Here is a 25,412-nt window from a genome sequence, read left to right as displayed (position 1 = left end):
ATGGAGTTTAGTGGGAGTTACGGAAATTTTAATTAGTCTTATATGTGGATGACATATTGATCATTGAGAATGATTTAAGACTTTTGGAGTATTATAATACATCTTTAATATCCGGATTTATGAAGATAAATCTACATGATATTAGCGTCAAATAAGAAGTCTCATGTTGATAAGATTCATGACTAGTTCAATAAAATTGAACATATTTGATTGATTCCATTTGCTTCCGCTGCCGAATCAATTAAATAGGAAATGATGTATAACACTTCATATACTTTGAGTATGATGAATTGTTTCAAAATCGAATTCAAGAAATAATTACCAAGTAGCCATATTGATTACCCTTAAGTGCTTGCAGAAGCATTAAGGATATAATGCAAAGTGTGTTTGATGCAATTTTGTGTAAAGGGGTTACACAAGTGACAATTGACAATTGAGATTGTGCATGGTTTCTGACAAAACCATAATCAAAACACATTAGGATGGTTAAGATACCATTGTGGCTATGTTTTTTAAGAAATAGATTTTCTAGAGTCGTCCTAGGCAATAAAGAACAATGAGAGATATTTATAACGGAAATTGAGTACACTTGCAATCATGAGATGTGCAAGAGGATGAGTCCCGCACACTGTGAAAACAGTGGGAGCTATTCTTAGGCTAGAGGGCCTATGTCTTGATTGGATCTCGACACGTACTCAGAAAGTTTTGTGATGCAAATGCATACATTAAAAAGGAAAACGAGTATGTAGTAAGGTTGAGTAAAGTACAAGAAGTTGATAAAACCTACTAACCAAAGCCTTCTCATAGACTTAACATGATGAGTCATGTCATTTCAATTGAATTGAGATGAACAACTACATTCAAGGTCAAACTGGATTATAGAATATGAAGTAGTAATCAAGTATTGACTACTCATATAATAATAACATTTATCGTTCGAGTTTTTAAATCTGAAAACTCCTTTTATACTTTGTTACATCCAAACGGGTTGTAGAGACAACATTGAACCCCGTTAAAGTGAACCCAGATTAACAGGTATTCGCCCATAGTCACTTGTATGAGGTGACGTCTCGAAGTGACTAGAGTGTGATGCGATTGATGGCAAGTTCAAGTGTCATAAAGTCATGTGAGATGACTAGTCGATCACATAGGCAGACTGTTAGGAACACTTTGTCGGGACATATGACCGCTTATAGAGTTCTGGCAAATTTATATAGCCTGGTCGTGGCGAGAGCTACTATAGTATTCTAATGAGTCGATTCTTTTGACTAAAGACTGTTCGCCTAAGGTGGCACAGTTTCAGATTAACTTTGATTTGTGTTACTACGACCTTCGTAAATGGGGTCAAATGGGCATATTTTGGGTTATGATGGCTGTGGCTAGTCGAAGGGAATAAGTGCGATAGAAGGTCCACCCCCTTGTCGGGGTTAAAACAATATCTCGGGGCCACTCGAGGAGTAATGAATTGGAAATGCGTGGCCACGCTCGGAAGATATCTATGGTAGATAACTCCGGTCATCGTTATTCTCCGAGATCCAGGAAACCACTCGATATGATCACTTGCAAGTACGACCGAAAGACACCTTGCATTGAGTGGGAGATAGTAATAGGACAAGAGAATTGGTGATGCACACTTGTCGAGGACAAGTGGGAGATTGTTGGAATATGTGTCCTCCGACAATAATGCGATCACAACTGTTGATCATGATGATCACATGTTTAAATCTCATTTTAAGAATACATGTGGGATGTAATATTTACTGTCAACTGGTCCACACATATCGGTAATGATTGGTCGACTAGAGTTTGACATTCGTCGTGCGACGGTGGTGATCGATTGATCCCCTTAGGTCATACCTATAGGGAAATACTCTTAATTGATTATTTAATTAATCGTATGCCGATACGAGTTAATTAAATTACTTAAAATTGACGGATGATTTTGTGAGTAAAATTAACGTATCTTATTGTAATTCGATTAAATTAGATCGAATTGTTTTATTACTTAGATTAAATTATTGTTTACGAAACAATTGAAATTGAAATTGAAATTGAATGAATAATTTATTATAAATACAAGACGTTGTAATTTATAATTTGATAAACCATTTTGGCACAAGTAATTACGAATTACTAGTCGATTTTGTTAATGACATATTTTATGAGTATGTTGATTTTTAATATGTTAAAAATACATTATAATTTCATAAGTCAAGTAACATGTCACACATGTTACAATTAACAAATGACAAAATAAAATGGTCCTCCATTTTATATTTATATGTGCCGAAAAATTGGAGGGTTTTAGTGGATAATTTGTGTTGATTATTTTAATAAGTGAAAACACTATGATTACTACCTCTCATAGCCTTGCATGCCTATGTTTTCTTGGGTAGAAAAATTAGCCCATGCATTGGGCACTCTAACCCCCTCCAACCGGTTTATCCAAGAGAAAATGATAGAGTTTTTCTCCATTATTATTCATTCACACTTCACCTAATTTTTCTAGTGTAAGAAATTGCTATCAAACTCTCTACAATTTATGATAATTCTAGAGAAATAAACTCACAAAACTCTATCTCTTGAACCGAAATTTCAAGAGCAAAATTAATATTTTTGTGTCAAATTTTAAGTAGACTAATCTTAATACTAGATCATATTATTTTAGTCTTTAAGATGTATTCCTTGGGTATTCACTTTTGGGAGAGATTCTATACTTGAATCTATGTTCATCCATTATTGGAAAGCTGAAGAACTAACAAGAAGGAGATCTTGTTGGTGCCCTTTTAATCCGAAAATCATATGGTGAGAAAACGATTTCTTCACTTATCTATTTTAGTTTGCATGCATAAGATTTGTAATTAATTTTATGACTAAATTAATTTGAAACATATATGAATATTTTTAGTAATGAGATATAGATTTCTAACAAATAAGGGTTTATGACCTAGTAAAAAGGAAGGTAGAAGCTGAACCTTATTTGTCAGATTTTACCCCCTATTTGATTTAGTCGCCGTTTGACCTCTGTTTATTGTCTAAGGTTGAAATTGTTATGAGTGATAACTCGGTGAGTTAGCTTTTCAATGTCATTGGTATCATGTTTAAAAGTTTTACGGTTTGGGAGAAATAAACATTTTAGTGGACAATGGTCGAAATATTCCTGTGCAGTTAAGTTTTTGACAAACGATTTTGTAAAATTGTTCATTTAATTCGGACTTAATATTTTTGCCTAATTCCAACTTCAATATTTAAAAGATTCATATATGTTTTCAAATTGATAAGTCACGTTGCAAGATAATATTTTGACATTTAATAGTGATTTTTACAAGTTGACCTAAGTTTTTGATAAATTGCTGATCAGTTTCTGTTTGGACCCACTGAATTGTAAAAAATCTTTATAAAATGATTATTCGAGATTTGGGCTTAATCGTTTTTCTCATGTTTTGAAAACTCTTTATATTTTCTGGAAAGTATATAAACTCAATGTAGAATGTAACGGTTATTTAATGGTAATTTTTGAAAGTTACCGCTTGACTTTGATTTTTGAAAACGCGAGTTTTACTAAAAGTTCAATATAAATGTTTTATGAATTCTTAACCTAGGATAGTTGGGAGGTAGGAGTGATGATAAAAAGACCTAAGGAGGGGTAAGCAATGATATAATTAACAACACCTTGTTTTTATAGGTATAGAATGTTTAAAAATGCCATCTTTACTCAGGTAGAAGCTTATGTTGCCTTGTTTTTACTTTTATAGAACCATGCCTCCAAAGAGATCTACACCTACACCCTCTACCATGTACCAAGAGGATATTTACCTTTTGATATCTATGAATGAAGCTTTGACTGCGGCACTGAAGGCTAAAGGGTCAGTTCAGGATCCAGCAAAGATGAGTGCTAATATCGCACGGCACAACTCGACGAAGTATTACGGATTAGGTGAACCATCTTTACTTGGGGATTGGAATAGGGAGTTTGATAACCTTTTTGAGTTGCTAAATTGTCCTGCGGAGTTGCAAGTAGATCAAGCTGCTTACTATTTGAGGGGAAAAGCGGGTTTGTGGTGGAATCGTAGTAAGGAGGTCATAAGAGAATCTTGGAGGGAGAGTGATGAATCTTTTATCACTTGGAAGGGTTTCAAGGAGACTATGAGGGATGTGTTTGTACCAGAACATATTAGGAGAAAGATGAGAGCTGAATTTAATTCTTTCAAAATGACTGATGAAATGATGGATGAAATTGACCCGTTTTCCTTTGAGAGCCAGAAGAGGCTAGTTGAGCCATTTGATTTTCTAGCATTTTGACTGTGGCATTGTGAGCTTGGTCACTCTTTTGCATTTGAGCCAACAATTCGGTTTGGGTCTTAGCCATCTGCATCACCAAGGCTTTAAGTTTGCTTCCCCCTTGGTTATTTTGTTGGGCATTTGGGAGTGGACCTTAGGTTGGTTGAAAATTTTGTTGAGGTGGCCTTTGTTGTTGGTTTTGGCTTTGATTTTGATAGCCCGGTGGCTAATTGAACCTTTGTTGTGGTGGAACATAGACATTTTGTTGTTGAGGCACGAAATTGTTTTGTGGTTGTTGGGGCACAAAGTTATTTTGTGGTTGAGGATTTAGCACATTGTTGCTTTTATAAGACAAATTCGGGTGGACCTTTGTGTTGGGATTGTAAGTATTGGAAAACGTTCCCGGTGGAACTGAAGTTTGTCTAAAGCTTTGAAAAGCATTTAACTCCTAAATAGTAGCTTGGCATAGAGCGGTGCAATGTCCCGCACCTCCACATCCTTCACAAACAACTATTTGGCTCGTAGTGGACATAGCATTGACTTGTTGAAGAGAGGCACTTGCATCTCTGGCCTCCAATTGTTGTTGAAGCAATGTCGTTTGAGCTTTCAAAACGGAAGTATCGGAAGATTCCTCCTTACCCTTGATTGGTGCATTCCGGGAGTTGACATATTGAGCATCATGGATCGCCATGGCTTCAATTGTGGCATGAGCAATATCGGTGTTAATTTGATCAAACCGCCCATTGTTGGCGGAATCAAGAACTCTTCGAGACTCGGCACAACATCCATTGTAGAATGTTATAGCAAGAAACCAAGGATCCAACCTATGATGTGGGCATTATCTTTAAAATCCTTGTATCTCTCCCACACTTCATAAAGGCGCTCTAGTGCTTGTTGGCGGAATCCCGTGATTTGGATCCTCAAAGTTTGAGTTTTCTCCGGTGGGAAATACTTTTGCTAGAAAGCAAGAGCCAAAGTGATGCGGGAGCACTTGAAGAAAATGAAAATGAATTCTTGATTAGTCGAAATATAACTCACATTTCTGAAGGTTTCAAAATGGGCTCAAGAATCGTGAATATGATAACGTGGAAAAGCAATAGAGATGGGTTGGAGTCGGTTTAACCAACACGCAATCCGAGGGGCTGCCAAGTCGGTTCAGAGCTGCCTATGATTATTAGTTTCCTTATTTTTGTTTTCCTTCTTCTAGTCAATAAATTTAAGGTAGTATTGTTATTTCCTTATTTTTTCTTTCCTAATCTTATCAAGGTTGTAATACGGCAATTTTGCCATCATAAGGGTCAGTTTCCTTATCAGTTTAGGCGTATGGTTTAGGGAAGCTTAGGGAGTTTAAGGTCGGTCTATTAAGTATAAATAGGGGTCATTCTAATCAGTTTTAATCATCCAAGTTTCAGAATTAATACAAGTTTTCTTGTTGTGTGGTTATTGCTTGCGAGTTATAATTTTCTTATTTGTTTCTTGCGAGGGAGAGATTTGAGTGTGAGTTAATCCTTACGAGGTGAGAGTCATACAAACCAGTCGTGTGTAATTTCGAGTTCCTTGCGAGGGAGGAGAGTTGATCACGTCATATCCTTTAAATTTTCGTTCAATATCATTAAAAAACCAAAAAAATACACACTTTAATTCCGCTGCAATTTTATTATTCAAAAATCAAACAATAAAATCGTGATTATTTTACATCAAATTGGTTACCAGAGTCAGGTTATTAATTTGTTTCTTGACAAATTAATCTTGGGAAGTGAAGATGCTAGGTGATGCCGATTCAAGCAAGGGTGACGATATCTCAAGAACGCTTCAAAGTCAAATAGATGAGATGAAGGAAGCTATGGCTGAATTGAAATATATGATGAAGAACCTTCCAATAGGACGTGGTAGAGGTCGAAGCTCAAGTTGAAGTAGATCATGTTAGAAATCTAGATCTCTTTTACTCAACATATTCATATATGCTATGATTTTAATTTAGTCATAAAATTAAAAGTGATCTTATGCATGCAAACAATTAGTAAAATAAGGAAGAAATCTTTATTCTTACATTGATTTTTCGGATCAAAGGGCACAAGAGAGTTCTCCTACTCTCTTGTTCTTGAGCTCTCCTTAAATGGATGAACAAAGGATACAAGTATAGTATCCCTCCCAAGGAATAATATCCAAGATATACTCTTAATAAAATTAATATTATTAATACTAGAATAACATTAATTTAAATAAAATGACCCAAAAATATTTTGTCCTCTTTGGATTTCGGTCAAGAGGAGGAAGAAGAAGGAAGAAATATTTTTATCTCTCTAAAAATATTTTTATGATGTTAGAATGAATTATATTTTTCACACACTTTGCATGTAGTGAATAATAGTCTAAAAAGAGCAAAAGACCCTTGGCTCTTTTCAAGGAAAACCGGGTAGGAGGGTGGGAAGAAGGCCAATGCATGAGCTTGGTGCTCTTCACAAGAGGCACTAGGTTTGCATGGCTAGCTTTAGGAAAAATAATCATGTTTTCCACTAACTCAATTAACATAATATATATTGTTAATACCACCCAATATAGAGATAAAATGGATTCCATTTTATCTTTGTCAATTTGTCAATTTGTCACATGTCACATGTAAAATTGTTATGTATTTTTAACATATTAAAAATCAACGCATTAATAAAAATACGTCATACACAAAATTGACTTAGTAATTCACAATTACTTGTACCAAAATAATTTACCAATTATAAATCACAACATCTTGTATTTATAATAATTTATTCATTCAATTTCAATTGTTTCCTTAAACAATAATTTCATCCAAGTAATAAAACAATTCGATCACTTAGACCGTATCTTATTTAATCAGATTATAATGAGATACGTAAATTTTACTTCCAAAATCGTCCGTCACTTTTCAAGTAATTTAATTAACTCGTAACGTTATACGATTAATTAAATGATCAATTAAGAGTATTATCCTTTAGGTATGACCTAGGGGATCAACTGATCACCACCGTCGCACGACAGTAATGTCAAACTCTAGTCAGCCAATCATTACCGATATGTGTGGACCAGTTGACAGTAAAAATACTTCCCAATTGTATTCTTTAAAATGAGACTTAAACATGTGATCATCATGATCAATAGATGTGATCGCATTATTGTCGGAGGACACATATTTCAACAATCTCCCACTTGTCTTCGACAAGTGTGCGTCACCAATTCCCTTGTCCTATTACTATCTCCCACTCAATGCAAGGTGTCTTTCAGGTCGTACTTGCAAGTGATCATATCGAGAGTGCTTTCCTCGATCTGGAGAATAACTGATTGACCGGATTTATCCACCATGGATTCATTCTGAGCGTGGCCACGCATTTCCAGTTCATTACTCCTCGAGTGGCCCTGAGATATTGTTATAACCCTGACTAGGGGTGGACAATTCCTATCACACTCATTCCCTTCGACTAGCCACAGCCATCATAACCCAAAATATGCCCATTTGACCCCATTTACGAAGGTCGTAGTAACACAAATCAAAGTTAATCTGAAACTGTGCCATCTTAGGCGAATAGTCTTTAGTCAAAAGAATCGACTCATTAGAATACTATAGTAGCTCTCGCCACGACCAGGCTATATAAATTTGCCGAACTCTATAAGCGGTCATAAGGCCCGACAAAATGTTCCTAATGATGCCTATGTGATCGACTAGTCATCTCACATGACTCTATGGCACTTGACTTTGCCATCAATCGCATCACACTCTAGTCACTTCGAGACGTCACCTCATACAAGTGACTATGGGCAAATACTATGTTAATCCGTGTTCACTTTAACGGGGTTCAATTGTCACTACAACCCGTTTGGATGTAACAATGTATAAATTAAAGATAAAAGACAAATGTGATTGTGAACATGAACAAAAACAACACTTTTATTTCATTTCAAAATTTAACAAAAACTTGGTACACGTTTAAGTCCCATGGACGCAACATGTCCATCATGCTTGGCCTGCGATAAAGGCTTGGTGAGCGGATCGGCTATGTTGTCATCCGTCCCAACCTTACAAATCGCAATTTCCTTTCTTTAAATGAAATCTCTAATTACATGATATTTTCTAAGTACGTGTCTAGATCTATTACTAGACTTTGGCTCCTTAGCTTGGAAGATCGTCCCACTATTATCACAATAGAGAGTGATGGGATCATTGGCGGTAGGTACTACTCTTAGACCTTCCGTGAATTGTCTGATCCACACAGCTTCCTTGGCGAGCTTCGATCCGCAATGTACTCACCTCCGTTGTTGAATCTGCGGTCACAGACTTCCTTGAAGCTTCTCCCTAACGGCATCACCATTGAGCATGAAAACGAAACCAGACTTGTGATTTCATGGCATCTCTATCATTTGAAAACTTGAGTCCGTGTATCCATTAACACGGAGTTCGGTGTCTCCTCCAAACACTAAGATAGAATCCTTAGTCCTTCTCAAGTACTTAAGGATGTTCTTGACGGCAATCCAGTGACTCTCACCTGGATTTCCTTGATATCTACTCGTCATGCTCAAAGCATACGAGACATCAGGACGTGTGCATATCATGGCGTACATGATTGATCCAACAGCGGAAGCATAAGGGATCATCTTCATGCGTTCAACATCATGGGGTTCGGAGGGAGATTGAGTCTTGCTCAATATAGTCCCAGTTACCATAGGTACCAATCCCCTTTTAGATTTGTCCATGCTGAACCGTCGAAGAATATTATCAACATAAGATTCTTGACTTAGTGCCAATATCCTCTTGGATCTATCTCTATGGATCTGGATACCTAATATGCGTTGTGCTTCTCCTAAATCCTTCATTTGGAAGTGGTTACCTAACCACTTCTTAACAGAAGACAACATTGGAATATCATTTCCAATGAGTAGTATGTCATCGACATACAAGATTAGGAACACAACATTGCTCCCACTAAATTTCATGTATAAACATGGTTCCTCAACACTTCGAGTGAAACCATTCTCCTTTATAACATGATTGAATCGATGATTCCAACTTCTAGATGCTTGCTTAAGACCATAAATGGATCTCTTAAGCTTGCACACTTTGTTAGGATTTTTAGAATCAACAAAACCTTCGGGTTGTATCATGTACACCTCCTCTTCTAAATGCCCATTTAAAAAAACGGTTTTGACATCCATTTGCCATATTTCATAATCATGAAATGCGGTGATCGCTAACAAAATCCGTATGGATCTTAGCATGGCTACGGGCGTAAAGGTCTCATCATAATGGAGACCTTGGACTTGGGTAAATCCTTTTGCCACTAGCCTAGCTTTGTAGACATCATCATGTCCTTCTATGCCATTTTTGACTTTGAATATCCATTTGCATTGAAGAGGTCTTGCCCCTTTAGGCAAATCTACCAAGTCCCAAACTTGGTTTTCATGCATAGAATCCATTTCGGACTTCATGGCATCAAGCCATAAGAAGGAATTTGGACTAGAGATTGCGGCCTTATAGGTGGCGGGCTCGTCACTTTCTATAAGCAACACATCGAGACGAAGGAACATCTTCTTGCGTCACTACCTCGGTTTGTGGCTCTTGAACTTCATCAAGTTCAAAATTTCTCCCACTCTGTCTCTTAGAAATAAAGTCTCTTTCTAAGAAGACAGCCTCGCAAGACACAAACACTTTGTTATCTTGAGTTTTGTAGAAGTAGTATCCTCGAGAATTCAAGGGGTAACCTACAAAGGTGCATTTTTCGGATCTTGGGGCAAGCTTGTTGTCATTCTCTGTCTTGACATAAGCATCACATCCCCAAATTTTCATGTAGGATAGATTAGGAACTCGTCCTCTCCACATCTCAAATGGAGTCTTTCCGGTGGCCTTAGTGGGACTATTATTCAAAGATATAATTGCAGTTTGGATTGCAAATCCCCAAAACGAGTTTGGTAACTCGGTTTGACTCATCATGGATCGAACCATATCAAGTAGGGTTCGATTTCTCCTTTCGGCAACACCATTGAGTTGTGGTGTTCCAGGTGGAGAAAGTTGTGATATTATACCACAACCTTTCAAGTGTGAATCGAATTCAAGGCTAAGATATTCTCCACCACGATCGGAACGTAGTGCTTTTATCTTTTTCTCCAATTGGTTCTCTACTTTGTTTTGAAATTCCTTGAATTTCTCAAACGCTTCACTCTTATGTTTCATTAAATAGACATACCTATGTCTACTCAAGTCATCGGTGAAGGTTATGAAGTAGTCATAAATTCCACGAGCGGTGATACTCATTGGTCCACATACATCGGTATGTATGAGTCCCAATAGTTCACTAGCTCGTGTCCCTTTACCACTAAAAGGATTACGAGTCATTTTGCCAAGAAGGCAATATTCGCATGTTCCATATGATTGAAAGTCAAATGGTGTAATCACATTAGTCGAAATTAATCTTTTGATGCGATTCTCGTTTATGTGACCTAATCGACAATGCCAAATGAACGCTTCATTTGGGTCACTTAATTTGAGTTTCTTTGATTGAATGTTATAGATATCATTAATTGGATTTGAGGTTTCTAAAATGTAAATGCCATTGATGGAACAAGCTTGGCCTATAACCAAATCATTCCTCGAAATAGTACAACGATTGTTCTTAATGACAAAACAAAAACCGTCCATGTCTAGCATGGCGATTGAAATAATGTTTTTAGAGAGTGTAGGCACATAAAAACAATCACCACCGTCGCACGACAGTAATGTCAAACTCTAGTCAGCCAATCATTACCGATATGTGTGGACCAATTGACAGTAAAAATACTTCCCAATTGTATTCTTTAAAATGAGACTTAAACATGTGATCATCATGATCAACAGTTGTGATCGCATTATTGTCGGAGGACACATATTCCAACAGATCACGAGGGTCAGATTCATAAAAGGATTCCAAACTCAAAAAAGGAAGCAAGAACGATGATGATCGAGGCCTAAAGCTTGACATATTTCATTTTAATGGTGATTTGGATCCCGAAAAGTTCTTGGATAGGATTAGACAAGCTGAACGAGTTTTTGAATACAAGGAGTACGATGAGCATAAACAATTCAACATAGCTATTCTAAAACTTACCAAATATGCATCGTTGTGGTATGAAAACTTGAAGAAACAGCGAAAACGAGAGAAGAAGAAGAAGAAGATTGATACTTGGGAGAAGCTAAAGAAGCATCTTATGAAGAGATTCTTGCCTAAAGATTATGAACAAGAGAATTATCTAAAGTTGCAAGCTTTGTCACAAGATAAAATGGTTGTGGCCGAGTATATAAAAGAATTCGAAAGGAAGACGATTGTTTGTAATCTTGAAGAGAAGGAGGTGCTTAGAGTAGCGAGATTCATCAGGGGACTTACGACATCAATTGCTACTAGGGTCGATGTTCAGAACTATGATGGATTTGATGATGTGTGTCGTTTCACCTTAAAGTTTGAGAAGCATGATAAAGCAAGGAAATCCTATGCCTATTCAAGAGGATGAAATTAAGATTCGAGTTCTTATTCGGAGCCAGAATTTAGCAAGCCTAAGGAAGTTCAAATCAAAGGCGTGAAAGACAAAGGCAAAGGAGTAGCCGCGGAGCCTACTAAAGGAAGTTCTATGAGGCAATGTTTCAAGTGTCAAGGCTATGAACATATAGAAAATGAATGTCCTCAAAAACGGGCTCTAACCATTCAAGAGCTATGTGAAATGACTCCTAAGTTTGTCACACCATAAAAGGAGAGACCACGTCACGAGAACGACAACGAAGAAGGGAGAATGGTTTATGATGTCGAACCATTGAGTGATGATGATCAACAAGAGGAGGTAGTCCGCAATTTACATCTCCAAACTAGTCCCATCGTGGAAAAATAGATTGAGTTTTTTGCTATTCACGAGGAAGAAGACAAGCATGTCGAAAACAAGCTTCAAGAAAAGCAAGTGGAGTCTTTCAAGGACGTTCAACAAGAAGAAGCAGAAAAGCATGGAGAAAAGCCACGGAACAGTACAGGTGACTGTCAGATTGTGGAGAAGCCTTATCTTGCCCAAACAAACAGTTTAGAGGACTGTCCGATTAATAATGATGAATCAAAAGGGGAAGACGAGAATGGCACAAATATTGTTGAACCGTTAAATGAAGATAATAACGAAGATATTCCAAATATGTCCAATGGTTAGTCCGACGATTCTTGTTTATTACCAATCATGGGAAAGGAATTACTGCAGGATATACCTGTTTGGATTTTCAATTCAAAGAACCGTATAAGTCACCACTTGATATATCCATTGACAAGAAACTATATGGTGGGAATTATCAATGATACTTCGTGAGTTCGATTCATATGGAAGTTCAAGGTGATCTTATTATTCCAAACAAGTCTCGTTTTGACTTTGCTACACTTGTGCTAGGAGGGGGGTGGGGTGAAAGGCACAAGAAGGGATGGCTCGAAGGATATTGTCATAAAAACAAAGGGAATGGTTCTAGATGCTACAAGAGGATTGCTAAATTAGTGAAATTCGAAGAAATTCATGGGATCATAACTATTATCATGGTTAAGATTATGAGGTTCATTTTTGATCTAGGAGGCCTATATATCTTCGAAATTTGTGGAAAAATTTTTCTTAAGAAGGGGAGAATGATGCGGGAGCACTTGAAGAAAATTAAAATGAAAATGAAGTCTTGATTAGTCGAAATGTAACTCACATTTCTGAAGGTTTCAAAATGGGCTCAAGTATTGTGAATATGATGATGTAGAAAAGCAATAGAGACGGGTTGGAGTCGGTTTAACCAACACGCAATCCGAGGGGCTGCCAAGTCGGTTCAGAGCTGCCTATGATTATTAGTTTCCTTATTTCTATTTTCCTTATTCTAGTCAATAAATTTAAGGTAGTATTGTTATTTCCTTATTGTTTCTTTCCTAATCTTATCAAGGTTGCAATAAGGCAATTTTGCCGTCATAAGGGTCTGTTTCCTTATCAGTTTAGGCGTGTGGTTTAGGGAAGCTTAGGGAGTTTAACGTCGGTCTATTTAGTATAAATAGGGGTCATTGTAATCAGTTTTAATCATCCAAGTTTCAGAATTAATACAAGTTTTCTTCTTGTGTGCTTATTGCTTGCGAGTTATAAGTTTCTTATTTGTTTCTTGCGAGGGAGAGATTTGAGTGTGAGTCAATCCTCACGAGATGAGATTCATACAAACCAGTCGTGTGTAATTTCAAGTTCCTTATGAGGGAGGAGAGTTTATGACGTCATATCCTTTAAATTTTCGTTCAATATCATAAAAAAAACCAAAAAAATAAACACTTTAATTCCGCTGCAATTTTATTATTCAAAAATCAAACAATAAAATCGTGATTATTTTACATCACAAAGTCTCCCAATTGGTGATCACCATGACTTCTCTATCAAGGTTATTGATCCATAGCTTAGCCTTGTCCTTCAATGAAAAAGGGAAAAGTATCTCCCTTATTTAAGCTTGTGTGACTCTCGTTTGCCTAATCATGGAGCAATAGTCACAAAAATTTTGAACATGAAAATTGGGATCCTCCAAAGGACTTCCCCCAAATTGCCTTATCTCCCTAAGGTTAATGAAAGCCGGTTTGATCTCGAAATCTGCGGCTCCTATTTGGGTAGTAGTGATACCTCTTGGAAGCATGGCCGCGGTGGGCTTGGAATGATCGGATAGCTTCACCATCTTTTTGATTGGAGATGGTGGTGGCGGTGGAGATGATGAACTAGAACCTTATTGCTCGTCACAGATTGGGTAATTGGTACGAATACGACCCAAACCTCCGGGACTAGAAGATGCATAAAGCTCCTTGAAATATTTGAGTCGGCCATGGAACGTTCTCTTGTGCTCCGAATCAAAGGAAATCAATTCTCTGGTACGAGAGGACCTGGGCATATGACACAAATCACAAGAAACATGGAAGTAACGGTCTCAAGGAACAAGTGTTCCTTAAGATAAAAGAAAACAAGATATAAATCAACAATTCCAAAAGCAATAAAACCGTGCTCCCCGGTAGCGGCGCCAATATTTGATAGGATGTCGCAACCTAATCATAGATACCCTAAACTTGGCTAACAAATTAATGTAGTAAGGTAGGGGTCGAACACAAGGAGACGGGAATTGCGTTATGAAATGCTATGAGTAGAATTCTATCTAGGTCGATTCAATTGGGTGTTTGGTTTGGTTTGACAAGTCGCAAATAAAATGATGTAAATTAATATGATAAAAGAGAGTCTAGGGGAGTCGGGTCACACATGCAATTATATAGATGTTCATGTTAAACTCGGAAAAGATAATATTGTCAATTGTTTAGGTCTTGTGACAACCACCTATCGGCCTTATTGTCAACTATAGAACGGGTCTTAACGAGCTCTCACTATGGCTAGGTCGGTCTAGTAAAACATGCTTTGTCTAATTCATTTTCGTGCCTCTCGTCTTATAAAAGTGAATTAACAAATTAATCAAAAATAGTGATCAATTATCTAAGATTAGCAAATAAAACAAGCATGTGATAGAAACTATTAAACAATATTACATCATCCTAAGTTAACATTTAAAAATATTAAACATGCATGACTTCCCTATTCCCTAGACATATGAAACTACTCACTCATAAATTAGAAATAAGATTAATGGTGCATAAATTAATAAACATGATGATAATGAAAATATAACGAAATGAAATGTTAAGAATTGTGAGTAAACTAAACAAAGATAACATATGAAATGATGAAATTGCTAGTGATGAAATGCTAACGAAAATGCTCTGAAATAAACTAATGGTGATAGTAACTTGATAATAAAATGTAATAACAAACTAATAATAATAATAATAATAATAATAATAATAATAATAATAATAATAATAATAATAATAATAATAATAATAATAATAATAATAATAATAATAATAATAATAATAATAATAATAATAATAATAATAATAATAATAATAATAATAATAATAATAATAATAATAATAATAATAATAATAATAATAATAATAATAATAATAATAACTATGAGATAACGAGAATAAAAACTATGAAATAAACTAGAAATAAGATTACCGTAACAAGTAAATGGAACTCGAATATAGAAGAATACAATATGAAACCCAAATAACTTGAATGACAACTTGTATTATAAAGGACAAATGCTTAATGGAAATTGTTTATCACAAAGGAAAGATTGCTTAACAAAATGTAAACTAATGAAAACTAAGAGAATTGTGTTGCTTAGAGTATATGAAGGATGTAAAAGAGTGTAAAAATATATCCCCTAATGACGAATTAAGGCCCCTATTTATAGTAAAAGTGGGGTGAAACGTAAAATTCCTAGGCCATGGTAACCCCGATCGGGGACAGGCCACCCCGATCAGGGACGCATCATTTCCGATTAATTGCTTTATTCCTTGATTAATTACATGAGGAATCCAATGTTGCGTCATTAAGGCCGTTAATTATTCCGATTTAGAGCATCATTTGTCATCCTATGTTTCCAAGCTTGACTTGGTCTTTGGACTTTGTTTGGGCTTGACTTTCATTTCTTCATTTGTATCAACCCATGCTCACATTTCTTTATACTCGGGATTCCTTCACTCGGTTTTCTCCAAGATGCCCTTCCTTTTGCAGGTCTGGTTTCTTTTTGCCTCGTGATCTCTAGTGCTTGCACATATGACGGGAAAAAGCTATGAAAGCTACATTTCCTACAAAATACAATAAAAACAAGCAAAGACACTAGAACACGGAATTAGCTCACAAATACACTAATAAAAGTGTGATTTTCAATCAAAACCGAGCTAAAACAAGGGGTAAAATCATATATAAAATAGATACATCATATATCCTCTGCAGAACAGTCCAAAATAAAGCATAAAGAGGGTCATTCCAGGTCATTTCAAGCTCGTTTTCAAGCACTTTGTCTAACAAATCGATATATATGTTCAAGTCATGTTCCTACGTGCCTAAGTCAAGACTAGTATCGACAACGAGTCGAAATTTCGACAGCAATTTGATGGTGAGCGAGTCGTTGTTCACTCAATCAAAAACAATTATATTTTGAACAAACAACTAGTAAGTGGTTAAGTCGAGGTCGATCCACGGGACGGTGTGCTTTGGGTTCTCAGCCTATCTCTCTCAATTTATGCAAGTGTCACGATTTGATTTGAGTTGTAAACTACACTACTATAATGGAAATGTAAACAAATGGATAACAAGGCAAGTAAATAGATATGTAAACAAATGGTAAAGGACACTAAGGTGTCATGGAATCATAGGGGAATCATGGTGAGATAACATAAATGAGTCACATAGATGCAATCAATTATTATTGTTGGAATCGAGTTAGCTTATGTCTTACAATTCCTAGGGAGACTTAGGTCTCCGAGCCGAGTTGGTCACAACTTTACAACACCTACATCGACTTGGTTCTCCCTATTCAATTATATGCATGGTCTAACAAGCCTTGACTTAGTTTATATCTTACAAGTCTTGTTGAAAGGATAAGAGAATCATGCTAGGTTGTCAATCAAGCATTTCATCAAACATAAGATGTGCATAAGTTAAAAGTACAATAAGCAAGCATTCATATGAACTCATTTAGAATATATTTATCCCATAATTTCTCCCCTAATCCCCCACTAACCCTAACTAGAAGACTACTCACTACACATCATGATTATTATGCTAGCAATGGTGTCAAACATCACAATACAAGTGAACATGATGATTAAGCAAGATAATAAACAAAGGATTAAGAAGTAAATAAAGAGAGATTTAGGAAAGTTACCAACTTGGAAAGTAAAGATAAATATAAATAAAGGAGAATCCTTGAATAAAGATGGAGACTTGTCACTTAGTCTTCAAATACATACCCAAGAGATCCAAATGTAAATAACTTGAGATGAACAAAGGGAATTGAAGAACAATAGAAGAAACCTTTGATTAATGGTGGAGAGTTGTCAATTCTCCAATACAAACCCAAGAATTCTTCAAGTGCAAAGCTAGATCTAAGATTCTTTTAGAAAATAATTGAGGAAAGATTAATGTGCAATTTATGGAATGATTAAAGACTAATCTACTCCTAATCTAATCTAAGAGTGATTAATCTAATCTAAGAGGACTTAACCCTCAATTTATTACAAAGAGGGTATATATAGTGGTACAAGGATTAGGTTAACTAAGGGCTTAAATGACAATTAAGCCCCTTAATTGAAGTCCGACGCCTTGCAAGTCCTAGGAGGGAACGCATGTCCTTCCTCTGATGGACGTTTATCTTGCACTGAGGGACGCCCGTCCTGAGCTTGGGGACGCCCGGGCTAGTTTTGGGACGCCCGTCCTGTGCTGCATTTCTTCTTCTTCTTGTTTTGGCTGCCCCCTAACTCGTGGAGGTCCTTCATAGATCGTGAGGATCCTTCGTCATTGCCCAATTACTTGTTTTATTGACATGGGCCTTTAGTGTTGGTCTCCTCTTCAATGCTTGATCATTGGATGTTATCAATTTAGCTCTGGTTCACTCCGTTTGGGCAAGGTTAGTGCTCCTTTCCTACAAAGGACACCAAACCTCATAGAATATGCATAATAGGAAGTTAAAGACAAGAAAAGACCCTAATACATGCTAAAAAGCATAGGAACTAGGCTAGTTCGGAGGACTAAATGTGCGTAAATAGGAGTCACATCAAATATCCCCAAACTGAACCTCTGCTCGTCTCGAGTAAAGAGGTGACTAAGACTATGACCCTTATTTAAACTAATAATAATAATATAGCCGATGTGTGACAATTAGCGGGTCTCACTCCACCCCTTCAACTCACAACAAGACATCTATGAGGTAAGATGCCTTCTTGCAATGCAAGGTGGGGCTTGCCAAAATGGTGATGCATCCAAGCATTAAGCACACAAAACAAGTAGCGGATGAATCTACAAAAGAATAGCCACTTTCCTTATCTAAGTGGCGAAAGCACTAAAAGATAATCAATCTAAGGGCACATACTCCGTCATAGATACTAGTTCTACAAACTACTAAGTCTAAGAGGATAGAGTAAATCATCTCTTAGTAGTGTTGAACTAGGTTACGTTTGTCCACAATTACTAGATGCTTTCGTCAAGAGTAGGGTCCTTATGGCGTTAGAAACACTATAGGATCGCGAAATTTCCCCTCTTGCCTAGACAAAAGGAAGGATCGTCCCCTCTCCACCATGCAACAAATATAGGACCATCAACGGATAAAAGTGTTTCAAAGTATATGAGTTTCATGATAGTAGTTTGCATTTGGGTTGTTTTCCCCCATTTTTGTGGCATTTGACATTTTAAGAACATTTCTTTTACCATTTTTGATGATTTGACATTTTTGACTTGGCAATTTTCAACTTTACATTTTTGAACATTTTGAGAGTAACCTCATTTGTAGCAAGGGTACTTCTATAAAAGCATAAGAGTCTATTTTTGCTCCTCATTTCATTGATGCAATTGCAAGTATTTGACTTTGATTTTGGAACTTGAACTCAATTTGATGATTTTGTGCCCATTCCCCTTTGGTTAACAAAATGATAGATGGTAAAAATGAAGGAACGGTTGCATGACATTGAGGGTCACCTTGGAATAAACGGTAGCCAAGGAGTTATCACACCACAAGGTACTCTTGACTAGGCTCTTGTGCATAGGTCGAACGATTCTAGAATGACACTAAAAAGGGTGTTTTAAGACTATTATAGTGAACAAAGTTTTTAGTAGAAAAAGTATCTATAATGGCCTATGCACACTTGTTAAATTTCTCAATTAGGCATTTTCGAAAACTTTTCTAAATGCAACAATATGCCATAATGAAACTTATATATATATAAGTTTAAATGCAAATGCTTCTAGCAACTAGTATGCCATCTAATCTAGATGCAACTCCTAACAAAACATAGGTACACAAATCACAATAACAAAATACATAACATCCTCCTTGACATATAAGCCCATCCTCCTCATATGAGTAATGAAAAGAAATAGAAGGGAAATAGGGATTAGAGCGATCATACCAAGCGGTCTTCCCATTTCCTTGCTAATGCCTCAAATGTAGTGTCATATCTATGTGAGATGAGAAAAAAACACAAGTATATACAATTCTACACTACTAAGTTAAAGAACATGTTTTTGGTTTTTGTAATTTTCAATTTTTTATAGATTTTGTTTTTATGAAATTAAAGAACATTTTTTTCGGATTTTTCGAGATTTTTCAACTTTTAAGAGTTTTTGGGATATAAATTCCCATCCCCCACTTTATTTTGGACATTGTCCTCAATGTACATATAGGAGCAGGAATGAAAAAGAAATACATGTTTTTGGATTTTCAGATTTATGAAAATTGAAGTACAAATGCAAATGCAATGATATGAGTGAATACATGCTCTAAGTAAATGCAATTCTATATAACATATATAACAAATGAAAGCAATCTAAACTACACTAGATGATGCATGTTTTCTATTAATTTGGAAGCTAATTTAAATTCGCTTAGGTCACCTATGATCAAACCTCCCCAAACCGATTTAAGCACTATTTCTAGTCTAAAAAGGAATAGGTTTGGCCATTAGTGACTATGCATGAATGCAAGTTTAATTATATGCAATTAACTACATGAATTAACTATATGAGACATGTTAAAATTCAAGTTATGTTATATGAATTATCTAATGCTAATGAAATATGGAATATAATACAAATACACGCCTAAACTATATGATCTACTAGAATATATATATATATATATATATATATATATATATATATAATGCAAGTTCAATGAGATATAAACTAGAATGCAATCTAATCTAAAATGTAATGCAATGCAAACTATACATGAGAGAGAGATAAGAGGTATCATACAATGGAGATGGCATGGCTAAGTGTTTCTAGCCATTGTATCCGTCACCATCATCATCATCACGTCCTCCATGTCCGCTATGCCCTCCTTAGTCTTCATAACCTCCTCCTTGGTTATGGTATCCCCCACTTTGGTCATTAAATTCCCCTCCTTGGTTACCATAATTAGGGAACAACAGATGTGGTTGAGCCCATGATGGATGAGAGCCTCTAGGATTAATGTACCTTTGTTGTGCCATGTTGTAGTAAGAAGGGTATTGGGCCAAGTAATTATTGACCCGTCCGTCCACTACTACAAATTTAGGCAACTACAACGCCCCTTTAACAACGATTATTCACGAAAATCACAATAGACGTTGTAGAATGTATGGCGCGAATTTTACTAAAATAAATTACAACGGGTATGGTTATAAAAACCGTTGTTATTAGTTTTAACAACGGGTCACCCATGCACAACCGTTGTTAATAATTTGGCGCAAAATTGGCGCAAATTTAGTGAAAAGTAATCACAACGGTTATTTTTGAAACCCGTTGTTAAAACTTATTTAACAACGGGTGTTTTTTATAACCGTTGTCAAAACATATTTCACAACGGTTGTTGTTTAATAACCGTTGTCAATAACTTCCATACTATAAACCACACAAACACAAGTCTGCTGCAGCCACAAAACACAAACCTTAATACACAAACACAAACCCAAAGCATGACCAAACACAAACACAAAACACACACTTTCTCATCGTCTCTTTCTCTCTTTCTCATCGTCGCTTTATCTTCTCGCCGTCCTTTGTTGATTTCATCCTCTCTTTACGTACGTTCGTAATTATCAGGTTTGTTAATTATTTCATTTCCATCTTCATTTCCATGTATGTGTTTCTAATTATTTCATTTCCATCTTATATATTTGGCGTCCTTGAGACGGATCGAGCATGTTTTAGCGAGTTAGTTGAGATAATGCAATGTATTTATACTAATGTGTGGGTTGAGTTGTTTTTTAATTAATATATATGTTAGGAAGTTGTGCCATATATGTTAGGAAGTTGTGCCATAATCAGATCTTGATGATGACTGATAGATCTATGGAGTTGAAAAAATGGAAGCAAATCAAACAAGCATAACTCAACACTTTCAAAATGATCATTTCATTTAATTTTAAACCAAATACATTACAACAATTATCAGAAATCAAAAGATGTATAATAAGCCGGAACAACCCCGGTTAAGCGTAAAAGCGCTTCTCAACCTGCCACCAATCACGCCACTCGGGTATACCGCTAACTTCCGGGTCATTGGCTTCATATTTTGCAATAACAGATTGAATATATGCAAGGACACGACTTGCATGTGGAGATAAGGTTGGAAGAGTACAACTCAACATATCTCTCGGTCGCAGTGACCAAGTTTGAGTAACAGTCGACTAGGGTATGAAGATGATGATGATGATGAGGCTTTGTTGACAAGCCGGACTGCTTCACGCCTCTTAATCCAATAATTCCGTTGATGTTCAAGGGATGCTTTGATTAATGGGTGTTGATCGGCGGGAAGCCCGGCGAGAACCTTACCATCATCTTCAATCGTTTGTGTAAGCCATTCTTCGTTGTTGATAAAATTAGGGTTCATTGCCATATTGTTTCAATTAATGAATGTTAGTAAAGGATGCTTTAATATATGTTGGTAAAGGATGCTTTAATATATGTTAGGTAAAGGATGCTTTAATATTTATAGCTAGTAATATTTAATTTAATTTTTTTTTTATTTTTTAAGAACAAACAACAACGGTTATTTAAGAACAACCCGTTGTCTTTAGTTATAACAACGGTTTTGTATATTAAAACCCGTTGTTATAACTTTCCCCCCAAAATTGAGTCACACTTTACACAACGGGTTTTTATATTTAAAACCGTTGTTAATAGTTTTAACAACGGTTTCCGTAAGAAAACTAACCGTTGTTAAAACCTTCTACAACGGACGCTTTAACAACGACCGCTTTTTTATATAACAACGGTTTTTGACCGTTGTTATAGCCTGTATCTGTAGTAGTGGTCGTGCACTCCAAGGTCAACTCGTTGCATGAGTGTCATCAATTCAACCATGGTTGGGGCTCTTGAATCTTGGGGGTGAATTCTACATGTGTGGTGGGGTAGGGTGGTATGGGAACATAAGATGGTTGTCCACCTTTTTGGTGTGGCGCATTACCCCATTCTGGCATTTCACAAGGTTGGTGGGGTACTTCTTCCCGTGGTGGTGGTTGGTCATAAATCTCAATAGGTAGAAGGTAACTTGGCCTTTGTGAGTATCTGCTCAAATGGGGTTCGGTTGGTGGTATATTCCACCCCATGAGAACAAGTGGTGAGCATCCCCTAGTGTACCATTATACACTCCCGGCTCCATTGTAACTGCACCACCGGTGGTGGTGATAGATGGTTTGTTCATCAATTAAAGTATGTCCCCTGATGCGTATAGCGCGGAAGCGTTAGACTTCTAGTGCGTATGAGCGGAAAGGTTTGACATGTTGTTTGTTTTTGTGTTTTTATGTGAGGATTTTGTATAAATAAAAGGGGATATTTGCTTGATCTAGACCTATAGATTGACCAATGGGTGAATTACTCGATACGCGTCAAGTAATCCCACTCAAACTCGGGATCGCGTCCTTTGATCGAGGCAAGGTTCGAAACTCGTCGAGCCTTTGGGCGCCCTCTTACTCGTGTAAGCTACAAGAAAATAATAAGACAAGATTAGAGAAAAATCTCAATTTTCATTCAACAAAAGATGATGAAACAAGTACATAAAATGGCCTTATATAGCCTACTACCACACGCCTAATCTAATGAGGATTATGGTGTTTTGTGCATTTTATTTAAGATGACAACTATCCTTAGTCTAGTTATCTTCACCTTTTAATTTAAGACCTTTATTGGAAAAACTACAACTAATTACTAAACCTAGGAAAATACAAACACAACTAACTAGAAATGATTAGAGGAGATGCATGGAACCAAATCCCCATTTCCCAAGCCTAAACCGTGCGGCTCAAGTGGGTTTAGAGGACGGGTTTTCTTTTATTTTATGCAGACCATGATACGATATTTTCCCGTGAAATCGTCTTTAAATTTTCCGAGTCGTCACCGCATCATTCTCTCCTTCTTCAAAAAGAATCGTCCCGATTCTTCGTCGCCTTTTCTGTTTTAGAGCCATTGGTTTGAAGTGTTTTCGAGAAGGGGCATGCAGAATCTTTACAGGTGACGTAGCCGTGTCGAAGACATCACCCATGACAACGAATGAAGTTACTTGCCACCGACTCTATTTGACTAAACATTGGTGCCCTCAATGTCTTCCCTCTGCCGTGCCGTGCATATGGGTTCAACCCCACCCATTCGGCCTCCTCTCATGGGGGTTGACGGGTTGGGGTTTTCTCAAAAATATTTCGCTCCTCCTCTAATGGTTGACTTGGTTTAACCCTTCGAAGCATGAATTTCAGGTTTCCCATTGGTAGCATTTGATAGGATGGCTTGGTTACGTCTTCCTCGTTCCCTTGGAGGGTCCCGAATTGTGGGAGCTCACCCACCACGAGTTGTTGACTCGGCTCTCTGTGGGCTGCAAGGTTGGAAGGCATTTGGTAGAGGTCGAGGCTAGTAGTGAGCCACCCTCCTTGGCAAGTCTCGTTTTGTGCCGGCATGATAAACCCGTTTTTATCATAAGTGTCAAAATTTGGTGGTATCTCGATATCAAAGAATGAGTCATTGGGGACCGAATTTTCTCCCGTGGGATCGTCCTGACTTAATGTAATACTACGAATATTTTGAGTTATTGTTGTGTTACCTTGTGATAAGATTGGCGTAATGGATAATCGTAAAATGCTTAATTGTGTTGGATGGTGCTTAGTTATGAGGATATTATAAGTGTTGTGGTAGTGGTTGTGGGCGAACTTCGGGACGAAGTTCATTTTAAGGGGGTAAGACTGTAATACCCCGTAGTTTAGTTAAGTTTATATAACTAATTTACGTAATTCGAATAATTGATTATGACGGTTATAATTACTAATTGTGAATAAGACAGAATGATATAATAAAATAATAGAATAATAGAGTAATTGGTCGGAATGGTAATTGGGTAATAATAATATACGATAATTTATATGGTAATAGTGAATGGTTATTATGTTATAATAATAATAGTAATACGATAATAATAATAACAATAGTAATAATAATAATAATAATAATTGTATTTATAATAATAATATTTGTTATGAGACGGTAATTAAATAAATAAAATAATAAAGAAAGTCAGGATTGGAGTCGGGTCATGTGCTATGGTTGATTAATTGTCAGGATCGGATAATTACTAATAATAATAATAATAAATATATTTTATATTTCCTAATTGGTTCCTTATAACCTTAGCCTACCAATATAAATAGATGAAACCTCAAACAATGGTCCTTATTATTCACCAAATCTGAAAAATAATTTATAAAGAGAGAGGGAGAATAAGAAAGGGGAATAGCAAGGAGTTTATCGTCTTTTATCGTCTCAAGGTGACGGTATTGTTGAGAATCTTATATTGGATTTCTACTAATTGGATTGCGTAATTGGAGTGCTTTCTTTCGAAGTAGGATAACTACTCAACTTGTCTTGATATTTAATTGATAAGAGGAATTGTGGAACTGTGTGGTTAATTGTCAGTGGATTAATTGTCGAATGTGAATTATATGTCATAGAATTATATTTTGGTTATTGGTTTATTCATATTGCTTATTGGATACCTCAGATTCGGTCTGAGACGAGGTATGGTTATTGTTATTATTACATATCTTTGGGTGGATACCTCAGCCTCGTGTTGAGATGGGTTATTGTTATTATATTGTTATTGCTATATATCTTTGTGGTCGATACCTCAACTTCGGTTGGGATGGTGAATACCTCAACTTCGGTTAGGATGGTGGATACCTCAACTTCGGTTGGGATGGTGGATACCTCAACTTCGGTTGGGATGGTGAATACTTCAACTTCGGTTGAAATGATGGATACCCCGGGCCAGGGATTGGCGAGATGAATGGGTGTTTCGGGTGATGAGCTCAGTCGTATTTGTATTATATATCATATCATTTTACTTTGACTTGTTGTTGGTTATTCCTACTCAACCATTGGTTGACGTGTTTGCTTCTGTGTCAAAATAAAATTGATGCCCGCTTTAATTGATGGCATCCTGTGGTGAACCATTTAATATTTCCGGTTAAATGGGG

The 25,412-nt window shown here is 36.4% G+C and overlaps 1 non-coding gene across 1 annotated transcript; it reads left to right on the top strand.

Moving 5' to 3' along the window:
- Positions 1-5,102: 5,102 nt before the first annotated feature.
- LOC141593198 (small nucleolar RNA R71) lies at positions 5,103-5,209 on the top strand. The gene has a single exon (XR_012521302.1). It is a non-coding gene; the product is annotated as a small nucleolar RNA R71 (small nucleolar RNA).
- Positions 5,210-25,412: the final 20,203 nt, after the last annotated feature.

This window comes from Silene latifolia, chromosome 7 (genome assembly GCF_048544455.1).
Source record: "Silene latifolia isolate original U9 population chromosome 7, ASM4854445v1, whole genome shotgun sequence".
Lineage (NCBI taxonomy): Eukaryota > Viridiplantae > Streptophyta > Magnoliopsida > Caryophyllales > Caryophyllaceae > Silene > Silene latifolia.
The sequence above is the reverse complement of the archived record's forward strand: the minus strand, read 5'-3'. Positions and strand labels throughout refer to the sequence as shown.